The following is a 20701-nucleotide window of genomic DNA, read 5'->3' as shown; positions in this document are numbered from 1 at the left end:
TTGTTGTGAATATCAAATGAGATCATATTTGTAAAGTGTTTAATAGTGCCTGGAACATAGTAGTTAATAAATGTCCATTCATATCACCTTTCTAATTTTCTTTGTACTTGTTGAATCATTTCTCAATATACTTGTTGAGAACACAAGTCATAATGAGTAATCATGAGTGTATTTCAGTGTTTCTCCCTAGGCCCTCTTCTCCCTCTACAGCATTTTGTTTGCACATTCTATCAATTCAATGATCCTGTCTATATTTATTATTTCCAGATTTATTTATCCAGCCCTAAACTATCTCTTAACCTCCAGCCTTCCCTCTCCAGGCACCTACAAGACATTTCAAATTAATTGCTTCATAGTTATCTTAAAGCCAGACTGAACTTTCTATTTCCCCTCAAAATCTCCCTGCTTCTGAATTTCCCTTTTCTTGTTAAGCATGCCACCATTCATTCAATCCCCAGTCTCTCAACCTAGGTGTTACCTTCAACTTGGTGCTCAAAATAGTTCATAACTTGGCCCCATCCTATTTTCCCTATATTTTTAGCTTTTAACCTGAGCCTCAAATCCCAATGATATTTTTCTTTCTCCTCATTTGTGGAGATTAATATTGTACCTGAATGGGAGTGGAATGGGGTGGAATGAGATGGAGTGTCAGGAATAAGGAAGAAGGGAATTCCAGTCTCCTCTGGCTTTTTAGTCTCATGGATCTCTGGATTCTAGTTTTAATAGAGAAAATTTATGATGCCACAATCTCTTTTTAGGCCATGAAGACAGGGAAAGAATAACAAGAAATTAACATGAAAAGAACTGATAATCCTCACCATGTTCATATCCCTAGCTTACTACACTAAAGATTTTGGAGAATTTTCCCCTTCTATGAGATCTTGAACCCTCTCTCTTGATTCAACTGAGTTATCTCACTCTCAATATGAGAGTTCCATTGCTCTGAATTGCATGGTTGTAAAGCCAAGCACAAGCAGTTTTCAAGAAGACTGCTACTGTGAACAACTTCAAGGTTCTGATTACATACTATAGTGAGCATTCTATTTATTCAATAATAAACTAAGAAAAAACATTGACAGAAACCAAAGTACAGCATTCATAATATTATGAGATAAGAAGTTGTCACTAAAGTGGCCACATAGTTTTCACCAAAGTGGCCACATAGTTTTGAGCAAACAATATCATTGAGTAAGTCCCTAACTCAATCATTCTTCAGGAGCAGGCCTCCTTAAGGGATACAAAGTAAAAAGGTCAAAGTTCTCCATCCCTAGGTCACAATAAATCATAATCTTCTCAGTCACCATTAAGTACCCAAGAAGATGTCATTTCATCTTAACTTGAGGCTTGATCTCAGATTCTATGCTTCCTCTTCCATGGCCCCAACTCCTGCCTGAATCTACCCAACTGTCACCTGGATTCAAAGGCAGACAGCTCTCAGCTTCTCATTCAGCCCCTCATCATCCAGTTCTCTTTCCATATTGAAGCTCACAGTGTCTAGTCAACCTCAAGTCCATCACAGTTTCTGTTTTTGGGAAGACAAAGCTGCATTCAAAGGTAGGCAGTTCTCAGCCCCTCATCCAGTTCCTCATGCAGTTCCTCATCCAGTTACTCCTCAAGTTCCCATTCCATATTGAAGTGTCCAGTCCACCAAGTCCTTCACAGTTTCTGTTTCTGGGAAGACAAAATTTAAAAGAGCCACGATAACATTAAAACACATTGCAGGCACCATCATCAATTCACTGTCTGCCTGTGAAATCAACATGGACCCACCAACAAGGTCTGAGAACTCAACACACATCATGAACAAAAATCAACACAGACAGAAGAAACAAACAGAGTGCTGCCACCACAAATGTTCCTTTCTCAAAATCCACCACCACAAGTGCTCTCTCAGTTCTGCTTTCTCTCAGGCTGGGCTTCTTATATATGGTCATTAAGCTCCTCCCTGTCCCGCCCCTTCCTGTTCAGCAACAGGGATTCACAAGTTCTATTTCTTAACAAGAATTTGATATAATCATGGGCAAGGCTTAAAAGAAACTTGAACTGAAACAAGGTGATAAATAATTAAATAGCTGGAACAAGGTGTTAACTACTTCTTTGCTTGCCTTTACATTGGTGTGTGTGTGTTTCTCTGATTTTTATTTTGCACTTGACTTAGATGGGTTTCTTCATTATTTGTTATATGTATTCATTTTGGAAGTGATATTTTGGTGGGAAAGAAGCCAAGCCTTAGATATAAAGTTTGGGATTTTCCTTTCTCCATTAATGAATAGTAATCAGAAGATTAGCTTGAGCATGAAAACTACATCTCCTCATGATAATCTTTAAGAAAGCAGAAAGATATAATTATAGCCTTGTATCCCTTCTTGATGAGGAAAGCTGAGTCACCAACCTCTGGTCACAACTGCCTCTTTCCCCTGTATAGGAACTTAAGTTTCTCTTAGAGAAGGTTAGGTGGATAAGAAGCTAGTTATTTACATTATTTCCTCCCTTTGGTATTTATACCCCTTACTACATATGGGGGAAAGTCTTTCTAAAGACTTGGTTTGCCTCCATACCATAAGTGATCCAGTGACAAGAGACTTTTTGCTATTCTTCACTTTCTATTTCCTAACACAGAGTATCTCTGTTTGCTGTGTCCCATTTCTGGAATTCTCTCCTTTGTCATTTCTTCCTCTTGGACCCTTTGACTTCTTTCAAATCCAAGTTAAACCTCATTTTTCTACACCTTAATACCAGGGCACCATATCTGTTAATTGTATCTAATTAGTTGTGTATGTATCTTGCCTGTATTCAATGTTTGAATGCTGTCTTCCATCATTGGACTTTGATATCCTGGAGAACAGGGACAATTTTTTTTTTGGATGCCTCCCGATTTAATATTGAAGTATGACGACACCAAAAATATTGTAGAAAGTGTTTCCAAAAGCAAGTGTAAAACATGGATAACAAAAAAATGGACCCCAGGGTATTCTCCATCATACAATGCTGCTTTAGAAAGGTACACAACAGTTGTTTGCATTAGAGAGACAGACACCTATTTTAAAACATATGATTTCATTATTACTAGTTGTTTAAGATTTAAAAAAAACACTAGTACAAAGAAATAGATTTTCATTCATTTGGAAAATCTAAAAATTTGTGTGTGTGTGTGTATACACACATACACACACACACACACACACACACACACACACACAAAATCTCTTCATTTTCTCTGTAAACTCCACATCAAGAGAATGCCTCAGTTGTTCTCCATGTTCTCCCCTGAGAAGTCGCTCACAGTTTAATCACAAAGCACCATTGGGAGAACACAGGGGAGTCCTCACTGCTGTCTACTCTTTGACAGTCTTGGAAGATTTGGCAATCTGATGCTTTAACTCCTTGATCATCTTCTCTAGCTTTTGCCTCGCTTCTCGCTCCTGCCGGAGTTCGTCCTGAAGTTCTTGTCTGTCTGCCTGAGCATGGTCCAGTCTCTGGCACAGCTTAGCCAACTGGGCAGCATACTAAGCCTCCTTGTGCTTCTCCAAAGTTGAATCACAGGTACACTTCTGCTTCATCACTTGATCCAGTTTCTTTTCCAAGTCCCTCTGTTCGCTATAGAATTCTTCCATTCTCTGAGTGTGCTCGGTCTGTAAGGACTCCAGCTCTTTCTATAAATTCTGCTGCTCTTCTGTGAACTCCTTCATGGCTTTCGAATTGCTCAGCATTTCCATTTCCATCTGAAGCTGCTGTTTTTCTGCAGGATAGAATTCAACTTTTCTTGTTTTTTGACATAGGTTCTCATCACTTTCTCCATAATTTTCCTCTTGTCGTCCTCACAACTGATATCCTTGATAATAGATGGCCATAGAGTTGGGGCCTCTTGGCTCCTTTCAGCCTTGCTGGTTTCTGGGTCGGTACTTGGAGGCTTGGGCTCCAATTTCCTTTTATTTGTAGAACTGGCTGACATGGATGGATCTGGGCAGCTGCCAAGTTCTTGACTGGATTTCAGGTCCATCTTCTCTTGCTCCTCGAGGGAAAGCTCTGGGTAAGAGGTGACTTTTCGAGATTTGCTGCTGGCATAAGGTTTCTCAGATAGCCCTGGCAAAGACTTGTTTCCTTCTGCCACTTTGGCCCCTGCTTTCATGACCTTTTTACATGGCAACACCTCTGAAGTAAGCGACACGTTTGGAGCAACCACTTTATCACACATGTACAGGTAGTAGCTGGGATGATGAATGCAGGAGGCTGAGAAACAGAGTCACCTTCCTGCTTTATAACTGGATACCATGAGGGCAATTCCAGCTCTGGAGGTGTATCTGCTTTGGACTGAGCTCTCTTTCCACTCGGGACACTAAATTTCTCTTTCATTTCCTCTACAAGACTGTTGAGTTTCTTTTCTTCTGGTGTCCCTAAGTATTGGTGGTTTATGTGGAGAGAGCAAGGCCACTTGGCTAATTCAAAGCCCCAGTGGCAGGTCCTCTTGTCAGGGGATCTGTGCAAATGCATCACAAATGTCTGGGGTGCAAACATTCCACGGTATTCCAGACACTGTATACACAGGAGAATCATGCTGAACATAAAACTGGGGCGCAAATAAGCCCTGGCATTTACCCAAGCACTCACGTTCCACTTCAAAGGCCCTGCCAGTTTCTTGTAACTGGGCCAAAGAGTTTTTAGCAGGAAGCATGCTACCATTTTGAGGGCATGTACGTATTCGGAGCAAAGCATTACACAGTCTTTGAGCAAAAGCGAATGTGATTAGCTCACAGGATGGGGCATTAAAGGGAAGGATTCCCAAGACCTTCAGGACGTGAAGTTGTTTGGAGGTGCACCGTGAGCAATATGTGTACAAGTCATCACACACGGTATTTATTTGCTGGAGTGAAAAATCTCGGAGTAAAGAATTTAAGACTTGAGGCAAACACAATCTCTTTTCTCCTCCAACCTGGAAACTAGAAATCGATTCTCCCTCCAAGACAGTCTGAATAAGTTCAGTGGAACTATCTGGAGGAATGAGCAATGGCACAGGAATAATCTGAGGTGCCAGAAGAGGCAAGAATACAGTAGGTGACATACTTTCTAGGAAATAACGAGCTGAAAATGCTGCAGGCCCACCCAGAGAGCTCTGACTACTTAAGTGGAATTGTGCCAGTGTGTGCTTTAAACTAGGATTTAAATGTAAATATTCAGACACTTAATTACAGCTGGATTTGGCCTTTTCCTCATCTGTCTCAATTGCAGCTTCGCCATAGTCATCCAAGTTCTCCTTCTTTAAGGTGGGCAATGTATTTATCAGCACTTTCCCATTTACATGCATTTCTGTCATCATTTTTTTCATGGGAGGGCTGCCCTCATCTCTGAGCCCATTCCGTTTTTATTGGAGCCATGAACCAAAGGGAAGCTAGTCTGGAGAGTTTCCATGGTTTAACTGTGAAGCTTCAAATAATTAAATATGAAATTTGCCTCTTAGTTTGGTGGTTTGTTCTGAGGATACCAGAAAAACGTATTCCTCCAAAAGACAGTCTATACGAGCAGACAAATGAAAAGCTGGCTATAATGGCCCCATAGGGATGTCAGCAGAGATGACCACTATCAGTATCTCCAGCTGAACTTCTGCAACCAAAAGTAACACTTAAAGAAAAATCTGCCAGATGTGCATCTTGGGCAATGTTCCTTTCATTCTCCTTTCAATTAATCTGCGTTGCTCCCCTGGGCTCCACCGCCTCTCCGAGGCTCCACTGGCGCCGCCGCTCAGAAACCCCCGGCCCCCCCATGGCAACACACAGCCAGCCCTCTCAGGGACTATTTTTTTTTAACTTCATTTGTATTCAGAAATTTTTGCCTAGTGATTGTCACAAAATAAGTGATTCCAAAATGCTTTTTGACTGACTGACCAGGACGTCTATCTAATATCCTATCCTCTTCCAACATTGCAGACTCTTTCCCTTTCCTGTATGTGAATCTTTTGGATTTTCATTTTAGAATTTTTTTTTTAATTTTAGGACAATCAGTTGGCATAGTGAATCAAGCACTAAAAATCAGTTCAAGTAATGCATTAGACATACATATTAGCAGTGCGAGCCTGACAAAGTATCTTAACTTCTTAAATGACTTGTCTCCTGAAAAAAATAGGGATTAAAAAAATTGTTCCCAAAACAGTTTTGCTATAACAATTGTGAATACAAATATAAAGCATTGTGCACATCTGAAAATGATATACAAAATATTAAGTATAGTTCACATAATATACATAGGTATAGTAAGCAATAGTTTACATCGCTTATGTATGACATTTAAAGTCTTTTATAACTATATCTCATCTCACCTTTTTAGTCTTCTAATATTTTAATCTCCTTCCTATACTCCAAAATCCCATGACTTTGATGAATTTGATGTTCCTTGAATAGGATACTCCATCTCCAGAATATGTGCAATTTTGCGAACTGTCCTACTTGCTTGGGATTCTGTTCTTCCTTACCTTAGCCTTCTGGCTTCCTGGGATTCCCTCTTATCTCAATTAAATTCCCACCCTATAATAAACTGCAGACACTGATTCTGCCCAGACATATGTGTCAGAATAGAAGAAGGGAGAACTGAAAATGGATTGTTTTCTGACAGTGTTAGGAGCCAACAAGACTACAAATGCTCCATCCAACAAAAATCTCTCCATACTATGTCTTCATATTGTAAAATCAGTAGTTGATTCCTTAGTCCAACTCAAACAAGAAAATCTTTCCTCTGAAAACACCCTTTGGTGTTCGGTATCTTATGTATGTGTAGTCTTTTCCCCACACTAGACTTGGAGCTTCTTGAGGACAGGGACCATAGTTGTGCTTCACATCATTCCTGACATATATTAAGTATTTGGGAATAATAATGAGATGAAAATGTAATTGGGGGTGGGGCACCATATATTATACCCTCAGTCTGAGGAAAGGCAACTGAAACCTATCCAGGGCCAGTCATTCTCTAGAAGAGGAAACAAAAGTCCAAAGACTTTAAGAGAGTATGTCCAAAGCTAGTGTGCGAATCCAAGCCCACTGATTCCATTGAATTGTAAACATTTTTGTAAACTAAAAGATGCAAAAATCATGCAAAATTGACCCATCTCATTCATTTTTAATTATTCCCATATCATTTCCTTAAAAACAGGAGTCATAGTATCTTTTTTTTTTATTCTAAAGCACAATACATTTCATGTACAGAAAACAGTTACCATTCATTTGGCCACTTCTACCATAATACATCCAATAAATTCATTCTTTTGAACGTTTAGAATCAATACCTGTCTCAGATACAAATGATTCATGCTGCCAGCTGTGTCTTTTAAGCAAGATGCTGTTGGCTTCTGCTCATTTGGTTTGTGTAAAATCAGAGTTCAAATAAATATTTTTAAAGTTCTTCCTAAATATCTTAATTTAATTGAACTATTATTTTTTGATAATTACAATGCTAGTGTAATACATATCTGAGAACTTTACTTTTATCAATACTCTCTCTTTTTAAAATCTTAAGTTCTTCAACATTTTCTGAATTGCATTTATACTAAGTTATTCTTTGAGCACTGATATCCCACAAACAGATTTCTAAAGAAAGAGGAGAAAAGAACTTGAACAATAAATAATAATTCCACTAATAATAGTTGACTAAAAGGCTTAGGTTTAAATTAAAGGCTAGTTTTGATTGTGTCCCTGTGAAAGGACACATGTCTACTAACTCATAAACATAACGTAATATTTAAATATTTTGGCAACCTTATTGTAAAGGATAGGTACATTATATTTATTGAATTGAGCTATTTTTTTCTGAGGTACCATAATTTTATCATTGCTTTTTCCTAATATTGTTAAGGATGTGTTGCTTGTATAATTGATTATAAATATTTGTGGAAAATTAACTGTACCTCATTTTTAAAAGAGAGATATGAAATTCTTGTCTATTATTATTGATGAATGTATTATGATTGGAATCAATATGAAAGAGTTCAAGAATGTTTTTTATAAATTGATTTATGAAGCTATCTTCTGAGTCACCTTGGGAGAAAGTACCATTCCCACTTAGATTTCACAAGAAACTTAGAGAAAGTCTTATACATTCTGATTTATACTTTAAACTCTGGAATATGGATTGTTCAAAATATATGGATTTTGAACAATCCATAAGTAGGAAATGGTACCCCATATCAAAGTTGTACAAAGAGAGATAAATCAGGAGAAATAGGATGATTTCAGGAAGTAAATTCTTGATGGAAAAATAACAGAAAGGATTATTGTTTGAAAACAAAAGGGAAACTGTCTTAAGAGATCAATATGTTTACATAAGAAATTAATCAATAAATTATTTTAAGCTGTATGGAAAATGAACAAAAGAATGTATGATTGAAAAGAAATGTAATTGCATGGAATGGTTTTAGAAAAAAATAAGTACACCAAAATTCAGGCTGAATGTGAAAATGCAAAAATTTATAAGGATGACAGCCTATGCCTCTACCTCCTCCTTCTCCTTTAAGTATTATTAAAGATAAATACACATACCTAAGGGAGGAGAGGATCACTGCTTAGGGTGGGCATTGGGTGGTTGACTGGGATAATGTTAAAATATCATGTAAAGAAGGCAATATTTCTTCACTTTCACTTTCCTTTTGTTTCTTTACCAATGACATCTTCCATAATGAGAAATATAAAATAATAATGCCTAAAATACAGAAACCCAAGGTAAATATGAAACTAAGAGAGTTCTTAACTGTCATCAATTAATGCAAGTTGCCAATTTTAAGTATCACACTGGACATTTCTTTCATTGTGCTACGTATTTGTGCATATAATTGCTGAGGCATGTTAGGAGACCCTTGAAAAAATGCTAGAGAATAAAAGAAGTTCTACTACAAAATAAGATGACAAATAAGTGATTTTTTCTCAATTATCAAAAAGATGAAAAAGGTAGATTCCCTCCACTAAATGTCTATAAGCATTATTTGAATTTTTTTTTGAAAACTTATGGAAATTATTTATTTGATGTTTTTGAGCACTGTGAGCAAGTTTTTCAAATTAAAGTTTTCAAGTAAAAGAATAATTCTTTAACTTCTTTAATGCATAAATTACTAGTCTTGGAATCAAGTTATACTAACATTTAAGTTTCAGTTCTGACATTACTAACTGTAGCAGACTCTCTCTGGAGTTGTTTTATAGGTATGAAATTTGCATATCAATGCCTGTACAAAGCTGTAGTAAACAAAGGGCTTGTAAATTTTAAAAAGACTGTATATTAATTTACCAATCTAATTTAGTTTTTTCCTCAATTCTTACTCTTTTTTTTTCACCTCCAATCAGCATTTAACTGTCTTAACCACTTTCTTCTCTTGGATAATTTCTCCTCTCTGGGTTTTTATGACATTTTTTCCTATGAGTATGCTGATAAATCACAACAGATTCTCAAAAAAATTACACAATTTTAAGTTTAATCTACATAATTAATCTTTCCTATGTTGCTTCCTTAATTCTATACAATGAACAAAACAATAAATCAAACCTTGATTTGTATAATTTTCTGATTTTCTAGGCTCACACAGATAAATTAAGGATGGAGAATCTATGGAAACTGGATCAAGAATATCCTCTTCATTTTTTGTTCTTTTTTTAATTTAGCATTTTATTTTTCCCCAAAAAATGTAAAAATAGTTTTAACATTTCTTTTTAAAACTTTGAGTTCCAAATTGTCTCCCTTCCTCCCTCCCATGCTCCTCCATTGAGAAGACTAGCAATTTGAAATAGGTTATGTGTAGTCCTACAAAAGTTCCATAATAGTCAAGTTGTCAAAGAAAAGACAAAAAAAAAAATCTAAAAAAAAAAAAAAAAAAAAAAAAAAGAGTACATTCAATCTGTATTTTCAGGCACCATAAGTTCTTTCTCTGGGGATAGATAGTATTTTTGATCATAAGTCCTTCAGACTTTTCCTCTATCATTGTATTGCTAAGAATAGCTAAATCATTCACAACTGATCATCATACAATATTGCTGTTACTTTATACACATTGCATTTCACTTTGCACCAGTTTATATGTCTTTCCAAGTATTTCTCAGAGCCTCCTTCTTATCTTCTCTTATAGCATAATAATATTATAATATAATCACATACCATATTTTGTTCACCATTTCCCAATTAATGGACATTCCCTCAGTTTTCTTCATTCTTTGTTCTACCTTTCTGACTCCTCTTCCTCAATTCCCTTCTTGGATTATCACCCAAATTGTAGCTGAATAGGCGCCAGTGTATTTACCTGTAAAATGAAGTTATTAACCTGGAGTGTCATTAAGATATCTTCTTCCTCTAAATTAGATAATCTCAAATCTCAAAAAGGCAGATTTTGACACAATGAAAAGAAAAATCCTCCTAACAATCAGATTTACTTAAAAGAGGACTATGCTATTTTGGTAGGTAGAAAGTTTGCCTCATTAGATGTCTTCGCAAAGAGGTGGATACTACATTTTGGAGGTTTAAAAAGGGTGTTCATGCTGAGATATAAATCACCCTCAATGATTTGTGATATCCTCACCAACTCTGAGGTTCTATGATCATACAATACTTTTATCAATAGGAGATTTCTAAGACAACAAAATATTATAGTGTTCAAATGAGGAATGTCTATAGACAAAACTATATTTTTAAAATTATTCAAAACAAGCTTGACTAACATACAAAAATAAAGAAAATAGTATAATCGGAAAACATTAGGAACTGTTAAGAACCATGAAAAGGAGAAGATATAGTATATTCAAAGCTCCATTTTCTATGGCAAAAAAAATGTGTAAGATGTAACTATAAAATACTATGATCAGTTAAAAAACACACAGAAAACCCATGTTGTGACCTAGCCACACCCCAAGGGGAGAGGGGAATGTACAGTACAGCTTGATAAAGGTGGAAACAAATGACCCAGGATAAATAGAATAGATCAAATTAAAATAAATAACTTTTAAATAGTTATAAAGATTATTGTTTAGCAAATTTAATTGTAATGGGAGATGTGTGTGAGAGGAAGATAAGAGTTTAGCATTAAGGGTTGTGTAATTTTGTTTCATTTACAGCCATGACTCATGACAACCTTTAATAATCTGTAAGCAGGGTGTGAAATCCATTAGGTCTCAGACATTTGTGCTCAGATAGATTTAATATTTGTTGTTTTCTTCAATATTCTTATCAGTATAAAAAAAACTTTATTTCTCTCTATATCTAATATTTTCTCTGTATTTGAGTTTTCTTTTAAATGAAATGTTATTCACCTTCATCACCTACCCATCAAACACAAGCGAAAAATAAAACTACTTATATATTAGTTGATTCACATTTAAAAAAATATATTGAATAATTATAAATACTAGGAAAATCTTTTATCCCCAGTACAAATACATTATTTATATGTACAAATACATAAAATGCACCATCATAAAATTTAAAGTCAAAACCAGTAATAGACTAATACATGCTGAACTGGGACATACATGCTTATTAGTATTAGTGAAGTAGGAGAGAACAAACCCTAAAATAACTATAAAAATTTGAAATGAATGGCTATTTCAAAGCAGAAGCACTAATTCCTGTGCCCTATTATCTGTTTTCATTTCCAGAATTAAAGAGGAGATGAGGAGTTTGTATGTCATGGCTTGGTAAGTGCTATAGATGTCCCTAAATACCTTTGGATACTTGGAGAGGTGTCTGAAAGATTCTTGAAGTTGTGCTCAGGTATGGATGGAGAAATCTCACAAGTTCTACCTTTGTGGAATCAGTTTTGAAACTTTGTTTTTGATCTATGTAATGCACAATTCCCAAACTTTTTATTTGTGGCTACCACATACTCAATCAAGGATTTTTTTTTTCACTAGGATGTTGTCTCTACTTTCATTTTCCAAAGAAATTGAAACATATTTAACTTATGCATGAAAGTATGTGTTTCTCTGGAGATAACTGAGTTCAGTACCAATAAATTCCCCAGTAAGAGAATTGTGAGTACAGTGACTTGTTTTTGTATTGATATATTTTTTGTTATCTACCCATCCAGTGCACATATGTCAGCAGTTAGCTTGCTGAACAAAAAATGTGTTTAAATATGAACATATATACATAGGAAATTACAAAATTAGTCTGGGTTTCTGGAACTGGTGTCAAATTATTTCAAATGGCAATGACTCTTTTCAATGTGTCTCATTCTTCATTCCTTTTGAAATCTCATGTTAATTTCACATTTTTCTTACTAACCCTTCCTTTTTTCTCACCTTAACTTAGTCCTGTCAAGTCCACTTAACTGACCTACTCAGATCACATTGCTTTATACCAAAAAAATATTATGTATGCATGTGGACATACATACATATTGTGTGTTCAACAAAATCACTTCCTAGTTGCTGTCTTACATTTTAAGAAGGAGTTGTTGTTTTCAGAAAATGTTGATGGCTGTAATGATTCCAGTCTTGAAAGTTTCACAGGCCTATTTAGGAAACACACACCCACACATGGATACATGGATATACATACTATTCCCATTACTACAACAAGGGAGATGGCACCACCACCATAATATGCGTGAGTTTACATAGGGTCCAAATCTGGCAGATTGGAGTTTTTTTTTTCTTATTTCTCTCAGGTGGCTAAAAAGAGTGTCCAAGAATAATACCGGTATCACTTGGGAAAGGGTTAGAGTAGCCTCCTTCTTTTCTTTTTTTTTTTCCCCCATCAAATTTATTAATTTATTTTTAGTTGTCAGCATTCACTTCGATAAGATTTTGAGTTCCAAATTTTCTCCCTGTCTTTTTGCTCTCCCCACCCCAAGATGGCATCTAATTTTACATAGGCTCTCCATATACATTCATATAGAACCTATTTTCATATAGTCATGTTGTAGAGAAGAAATTAGAACCAATGAGAGGAACCATGAGAAAGAAGAGAGAGCAAATAGCATTCTTTGATCTGCATTCAGACTCCATAGTTCTTTCTCTGGATGTGGACAGCACTTTCCATCATGAGTCTTTTGGAGTTTTCTTATATCCTTGCATTGGGGGGAAGAGCCAGATCTATGAAAGTTAATCATCACAAAATGTGGCTGTTACTATGTACAATGTTCTCCTTGTTCTGCTCACTTCACTCAACATCGGTTCATATATGTCTTTCCAGGCTTTTCTGAGGTCAACCTGCTCATCATTTCTTATAGCTCAATGGTGTTCAGTTACGTTCATACAGCACAACTTGTTGAGCTATTCCCCAAATGATGAGCAGCCACCCAATTTCCAGTTCTTTAATACCACAAAAAGAGCTGCCATAAATATTTTTGTACATGTGAGTCCTTTTCCCATTTGTATATTTCTTTGCAATAAAGTCCTAGAAGTAGTATTGTTGGCTCAAAGACTATGCACATTTTAATATCCCTCCTTATTTTCTTATTTAGGATTAACATAAATATATTGTTATTTGCCTCCAAATGATTATGTATGAACATGGTTGTACATTGTTCTTTGCATGTTGTGTCATGCAGTAGATTGTGAACTCATTGAGCTGAAGGACTGCTTTTGCCTTTATTTGTGCCCTCATTCCTTAGCACAATGGCTGGTAACATAGGGGCTTAATCAATGTTTGGAATTTATATCAATATGTATTTATAGAAATCATTTCAGAATTATCAGACAGGGTTCTGGGATGAATAAGTATAGGAATGAGAGTTCTAATGTAGTTGGGGAAAATGCTCTGAGTTTCTGAAATATTGAGCTATTTAGAGCTCAATTACTAAAAATAAATATATTTCCTATGGATCATTTGACTTTAATGAAATTATTACAGTATAATGTAAATATATTATATTAAAAATAATTTACTTTATTCCTTTGTGTTCTTAGGTATTGAAATCTGATTCACTTTAGCAGTAAAATGTAAGGATTATAATGTTTGCAGCACTGGATCTATTTCAAAGATGGAAAGGAATGTAGTCCAATATATAGTTCATTTTCCATTGCTCATTTTGAGAAACAGGTCATTTTCTTTCTTTAATTTTCACTGATCATTGAGCTGTGTCTGCCTCTTTATGAGATATGATTGCATTTCCTGTTGTCGCATTCTTTTAAATCCTCAGTACTTTTCCACCTTAATTCTTAACTTTTCCCCAATTGTGATTGCTGCCTATTGATTTTCTGCAGCATTAATGTAACCAGCATTGGCGTCTAGCACCTCTCAAAATCAAATATGCACTGCTGAGTTTCCAGCAGTGTAATAGCCAATTATGATTCCTGCATCCTGCCTAATGGGGTTGAACTGGTAGAGAAACAGCAGAGGTGGTAGCATAACAAAATTTATACAATATACTTGAAAAATGTTGTGTTTCCAGTATCTTTTGACCTTTCTACAAAATAGGTTTCTCCAATAAATAGTTAATGCTGTGTTTTTTTAGTTGCTTAAGAAAATGTGTTGTATAAGCATATTTTTTTATCCAGTCAAAAATATCTATAAAATTTTTTTTGCAGCTTTGTGCAGTTTTAGTTATTATTGTGGGCTCTGGTATGTAGTATTACTAATAACTAAATAGTAGGCGAAAATAACGGGCCAACAGAGATGATGTGCTGCATCTAAATGCAATTAAATTATTTCTATCATAATAAAAACAACACTGATGGCAGAATCAAGATAACAGAGGAAAAGCAGTAACTCACCTGAGTTATCCCCCAAATCCCTCTGAATACCTTTAAATTAATTTTCTAAAACAACTCTGAAACAGCAGAACCCAAAAAAGGATGTGGTGAAAGAACTTTCCAGCTAAAGACCACTTAGGTCTGCAGTAAAAGTCTGTCACACCTGGGTAATATAGAGAACAATCCAGTGCAGGCCAGGGAAGCACAGGCCCACATCTGACAAACCAGGAGCAGACCTTGAAAGCCATTGAATAAGCAACAGCAGCAGTTGTTTCAGAGTTGTCTGCCCACAGATGGCAAAAGGGTCAAACAATCTGTCAGAAGTATATCACAGGGGTTTCTTTGCTACTACTGGGGCAGAACTCAGATTCTTTTTCCCCATACTTGGCTTTGGGTCATGGTACTAGGTGACAGTCCCAGTATGAAGAAGAGCACTAGCATGCCAGAGCTTGCAGCCATAGTGGAGTGGGGACCTTCATCACAGTTCCAGGGCAGAAAATAATAGTCATGATTGCTCACAGACCAGAGAGTAGTAAACAGTTCTCCTTTGATCATACCAACTTAGAAGAACAGAAAACTTATAGGTCCCTAGAAACATCCCTAAAAACAGGTGCACAAAAATGCTGAAGCTTGGGGCATGCTCCTGCAACTAGAAATAGTTATTATGGTGACAAAGAAGATAAAAATAACACACACAGAAGATAACAGTCAAAACCCCAACATTAAAGGCCTCCAAGAAAAATATGGATTTGTCAACTGGGGCAAATCTTTTAAAAACTCTTTTTCTCAGGCTGGGAAGGCAGTGGGTGTGCAGAGACAGTCCAGGAAGGCAGAGGGCATGTAGAGGCAGGCTGGGAGGAGGCCTGATAAACTCAGGGGGCGTCATCCCACCAACCACAAGAGCCACTTCCAGGCCTATCACCAAAGGGCTGGGACTGGAAAGAGCAAGGTAATAACCAAATGCAGGGCCCCTGTGCAGGACAGCAAATACTACTGGGACTACCACTCCATAGCCCAGAAATTAAAAAAAAAAAAGTTCCTATCAGGACCTCCAAGGACCAGGATGGCAGAGTGAACCCCACCTGCTCCAACCCCCACTCAGACCCTGAAAACATAGTAACTATTGCCCCAGGGCAAAACCCTCAATAATTAAGGCTTGGGAACCCTAGAGGAATGGTGTGGCTAGGGCCCTGTCTCAAAATGGGTTGAAAGCAGACTACAAAGATTCTGGAGTCCTACTAGCATTGGAGGGAGGAACCAAACTCAGAGGGAGACAATGTGGACTCCACACCCACAGCTGAAACATCAACAGGGAATGGGTCCCAAGCACAGAAAGCTCTCCTAGACAAGCTCAAAAGGAACTTTGAAAATCAAATGAGATAGAAGAAAAAATGAATAATTTTTTTAAAAATCAAAATTGCAGAATTAGAAAACACATTATAATGAAGAAAACAACTCCTTAAAAAGAAAAGTGTATGATATGGAAAAGGAGCTCCAAAAATTAACCAAGGAAAATGATTTGCTAAAAACTAGAATCAACCAAATTGAAACAAATAACTCTATGAGGAACAAAGAATTAGTCAAACAAAACAACAAGAATATAAAATTAGAAAAAGAGGTAGAATATCTCAATGGAAAAATAACTGACCTGGAAAACAGAACCAGGAGAGATAAACTGAGAATCATAGGCCTACAAGAAAAACATGATAAAAAAATGAGCCTGGTCAACATTCTCCAAGAGCTTATTAAGGAAAATTGCCATGAGATACTAGAACCTGAGGGTAAAATGTAAATCAAGAGAATCCACCAGATACCTGCTGAAAGAGATCCCAAACTGAAAAGTTCTTGAAATGTTGTGGCCAAACTCAAGAACTACCAAGTAAAAGAGAAAATACTTCAAGTGGCCATAAAGAAACAATTCAAATATTGAGGAACCACAGTGAGGATCACACAGGATTTGGCAGCCTCTTCACTGAAAGATCAGAGGCAGTGGAATACAATTTTCCAGAAGGCAAAAAAGATCGGGCTAAACCAAGGATCACCTGCCCAGCAAGAATGAGCATATTTTTCCAGGCAAAGAGATGGTCATTCAATTATATAACAGATTTCCTGACCTTCCTGATGAAAAATCCAGAGCTCAATGGAAAATTCAACCTCCAATTATGAGATGCAAGAGTGACATAGAAAGGTAAACAAGGAAAACACACACACACACACCCTGTTATTTAACAAGAGCAAACTGTTCATAGACAAGTAGAGGGTATTAGTATAAAATAACACAAAATGATGATTAAAAAAAATCTTAAGGGCTACAAAGGGTCTGCAATGGAAAAAAAGGAATGAATGAAGTGGAAAAGGTAAATTATGCTACACAAAGAGTCATAAAAACAATATAGCAGAGGAAAAGAAGGGAGGGAGATGAGAATCATATGAGCTTTTCCCTCATTGGTTCTGGTGCAAAGAGGGAATAACAACCAGTTAAGCATAGGACTCTGTGGAGAAGAGACACAAAACATATCATATTAGAGGGAAAAAGGGGAGGGAGAGGAGCTTCACATGAGATTTGTTCCTGTCATTCTTGGTGTGAAGAAGACATAATATACTTCATTAAGTATAAAAATATCTTACAGGCAATAGGAGGTGGAAAGGACTAAGAAAGGGGGGGGGATTGGTTAGTAGGGAGGGAAGAAGTAAGGGGGAAGGGGAGGAAAAGGGAGGGAGACTGATAAGGGAATACTGAGGGAGGTGGTCAAAAGGAAAACTATTAAGGAGGGGAAGGAAGACGGGGAGAAAAAAATATAAGCATTAACAGGGGAGGGAATAGGATTGAGGGAAAGAAACAGATAATCATAACTGTAAATGTGAAAGGAATGAACTCTCCAATAAAATGGAGGTGGATAGCAGAATGGATTAAAAATCATAATCCTACAATATGCTGTTTACAAGAAACACATATGAAACAGGGATACACCCAGGGTAAAGGTAAAAGGCTGAAGTTAAATATATCATGCCTCAGCTAAAGTAAAAAAAAAGCAGGGGTATTAATCCTTATCTCAGATAAAGCAAAAGTAAAAATTGATCTAATTAAAAGAGATAATGAAGGAAACTATATCCTGCTAAAAGGCACCATCAAGAATGAAGCAATATCATTACTTAACATATATGCACCAAGTGGTATAGCAACCAAATTCCTAGAGGAGAAGGTAAAGGAATTAAAGGAAGAAATAGACAGCAAAACTATACTAGTGGGAGACCTTAATCTCCACCTCTCTGAACCTACTTCATATGCCTAGATTGGTGATGATTATCTCTTTATCTGATTTGACATTCTTTTGGAGAAAAAATAGAGAGATAAGAGAAGAAAGAAGGATAAATAGGGATAGATATCTATAAATAATCATTTCTATCTAAATCAATAGGTAATGGATGTTGATATGTGTAGATGTTGTTGCTTTTTCATGCTCAGAAAGGACCAAAATGACATCACTATGCTTGGGTCAAGGTATATGTCTAACTATGGCTGTTAAGGCCAATATAATATCAGAAGACTATATCATAAGTTGTCCAGAAATAATCCATATGAACAATTGGAGTGAAGATTTCTCTGATTTTCCACATTTAACATTTATCTTGAGCTATTTCATACATGTAAAAAGATATCTATATTAATACATGATCTCTGTCTACAGGTGTCCATCTCTAGTTGCATGTGTACATACATACATACATACATACATACTTACAATATTCTCCAATTTTCCAAGTTGGATTTTACTTTATGAAGTCAAAACAAATAATGTGATAATCATCCTCAATCTACTTATAAGTTATTGGTAAGTGAGGAAAATGCCTTTTATTAAGTAAGAATCTTCATCAGATAGTGAGTTGAATAAATAGATTGTGGTCTTGGTGAATTTTGAGCTGATTGTTATTGTTAATTCTACTTCTAAGCAATGGATTTTTGGAGTTATTTGTCATATTTCACAAAGCATTAGATATATTCAAATAATGTCCTCACCTGCCATTACTTGTTCAAGTATGATCACAATAAAATAAGGGGAAGAAGAATTATCTGAGAAAGATTATTTTCTTTTTTTATTTCATAATTGAGCAGTGAATTACTTGAGAAGAGGGAAAATAATGTAAACATTCACAGTTGGAAATATGTTTTTTCCCATAACTTTAGCACAATAATTTAGGTCCAAACCCCATTTTTCTTATACATTCTTTCCAAACTCTAGGAAATTCCTACTATGTCTATAAATTTAATGAATAATCATTCATTAAATTTATAACAAGAGGGATGAATTACTTCAACATGAGTGTATTTTTACTTGTTACATTTTTAAAAAATTAAAGTCAAAATTTAGAAAATTCAATTTTTTTAGTTATATTCTCTAATTAGGCTAATATAAAACTGAAAAATCAAAAAAGAGACCTTGAAAAAGAGACATGTTACTGAATATTCCATGTCTAAAAGAACATATTTTCCTTTTTTTTTTCTTTTTGAAGGAGGGGAAGGCTGGGCAGTTGGGGTTAAGTGACTTGCTCAAGGTTGTATGGATAGTAATTGTTAAGTTTCTGAGGCTGAATTTGAACTCAGGTCCTCCTGACTCCAGGGCTGCTGCTCTATTCACTGCACCACCTAGCTTCTCCAAACATATTTTCCTTATTAAAAAAAAAAAAAAAACCTCTTCCACATAGCTCATGCACACACACACCTGGCTCCAATGAGGTTAAGTATGTGTAGTTTTGAAAATTCACTACACAAATTATTTGAAGTGGCTTACTCCTCTTTTCTGGAATTTGATTTTAGTATTCTTCATATCACATGAATATTGAACTGGAATTTAAAGTTCAGCCACTTATTTCATCATGTGTGTGTGTGTGTGTGTGTGTGTGTGTGTTTGTGTTAGATATTTTCCTGGGACAGTGTGGTGAGATGATTAACATATTTCTGGTGGCTAAAAAGAACATAAAATGCAAAGCAATAAAGTCAGAATTGCTCGTTTGTTTGCAGACCATGTCCTTAAGTCAATTGGAGTATATTAGAAATAAAAACCCCTGAATATAATTTATATTCAGCAGAGAAAGGCTCTGGAAATACATGACTTCAAGCTTTACCTTGACCATATCTGAGTACAGGAATAATTGACATTGGAATAATATAATCACATTTTCAGATGTTTAACTTTCAGTTCTTTTGCTCTCTATACATCTTCTCTTCCATCTTTTGAAGTAAATCAATATCTGAGACAAAATATTAAAACTTTTTGGAAGGGGATTGCATTAACAAAATATATTATACTATTATTGGGGCTGGATCCACGAAAAAATGACAATTTTTCTTTGGTGGCATTCCCACCACACATTGTTACTCCTATCTACCTTCTGGATGAACTGTTCCCTCTCTACAATAGGTGGGCATATGCCCTTATGCCATAAGATCTTATTCTCCACTCTAAATTAATTAAATTTCAATAAAGTATTAGTTCATAGCAGATCAAAGGTTTATCCATTCTGATGTTTTTACATAAGAAAAGACTTGACCCAAAGGAATGGATAATGCTTCTAGATACTAAAAATGTTTTTCAAAAGAGGGAGAATTCTATTAGAGCTCTTCAAATCATAGCTTATAGGAAGTTGTATAATCAAACTCCGCTTGATTCTAAATGTACTAATAATTGAAACAGGCTACAAACATCAGTGTCTTAACACATCATCATTGCTCCATGTTACTTTTTGGAAGTATTTCTGAAAGATAAGTTTTTTCATGAAAACAGCTCAAAAGTCACTTTATTATTCCCATACCAACAATTGTAACAATAAGAAGGACAAGAAGAGTTTCAGAGTGAGAGTCAGCAGGAAAAAAAAAAAAAAGATCCTGAACCGTACAAGAGGATCAGGAGGATAAGAATGTTGATGATGTCATTATTATTATGAGCAACATGAAATAATTATTTTGAAAGCAAATCAAAAGGAGGAGATTCAAGATGGTGAACAGAGAGCTAGAAGATTTGCCTCAGTTCTTTCACATCTGTAATGCCATG

General features: G+C 35.8%; 1 pseudogene; it reads right to left on the bottom strand.

Moving 5' to 3' along the window:
* Nucleotides 1–3335: 3335 nt before the first annotated feature.
* On the bottom strand, nt 3336–5728 carry LOC138170896 (ski-like protein pseudogene; annotated as a pseudogene).
* Between the last annotated feature and the right edge of the window lie 14973 nt (nt 5729–20701).

The sequence above is a fragment of the Petaurus breviceps genome, unplaced genomic scaffold (genome assembly GCF_028583685.1).
Source record: "Petaurus breviceps papuanus isolate PSGF00001 unplaced genomic scaffold, PetGlider_PUasm1.0 40, whole genome shotgun sequence".
In the NCBI taxonomy this organism is placed as follows: Eukaryota; Metazoa; Chordata; class Mammalia; order Diprotodontia; family Petauridae; genus Petaurus; species Petaurus breviceps.
Note: the sequence above shows the minus strand (reverse complement) of the source record. Positions and strands in the feature narration are given on the sequence as shown.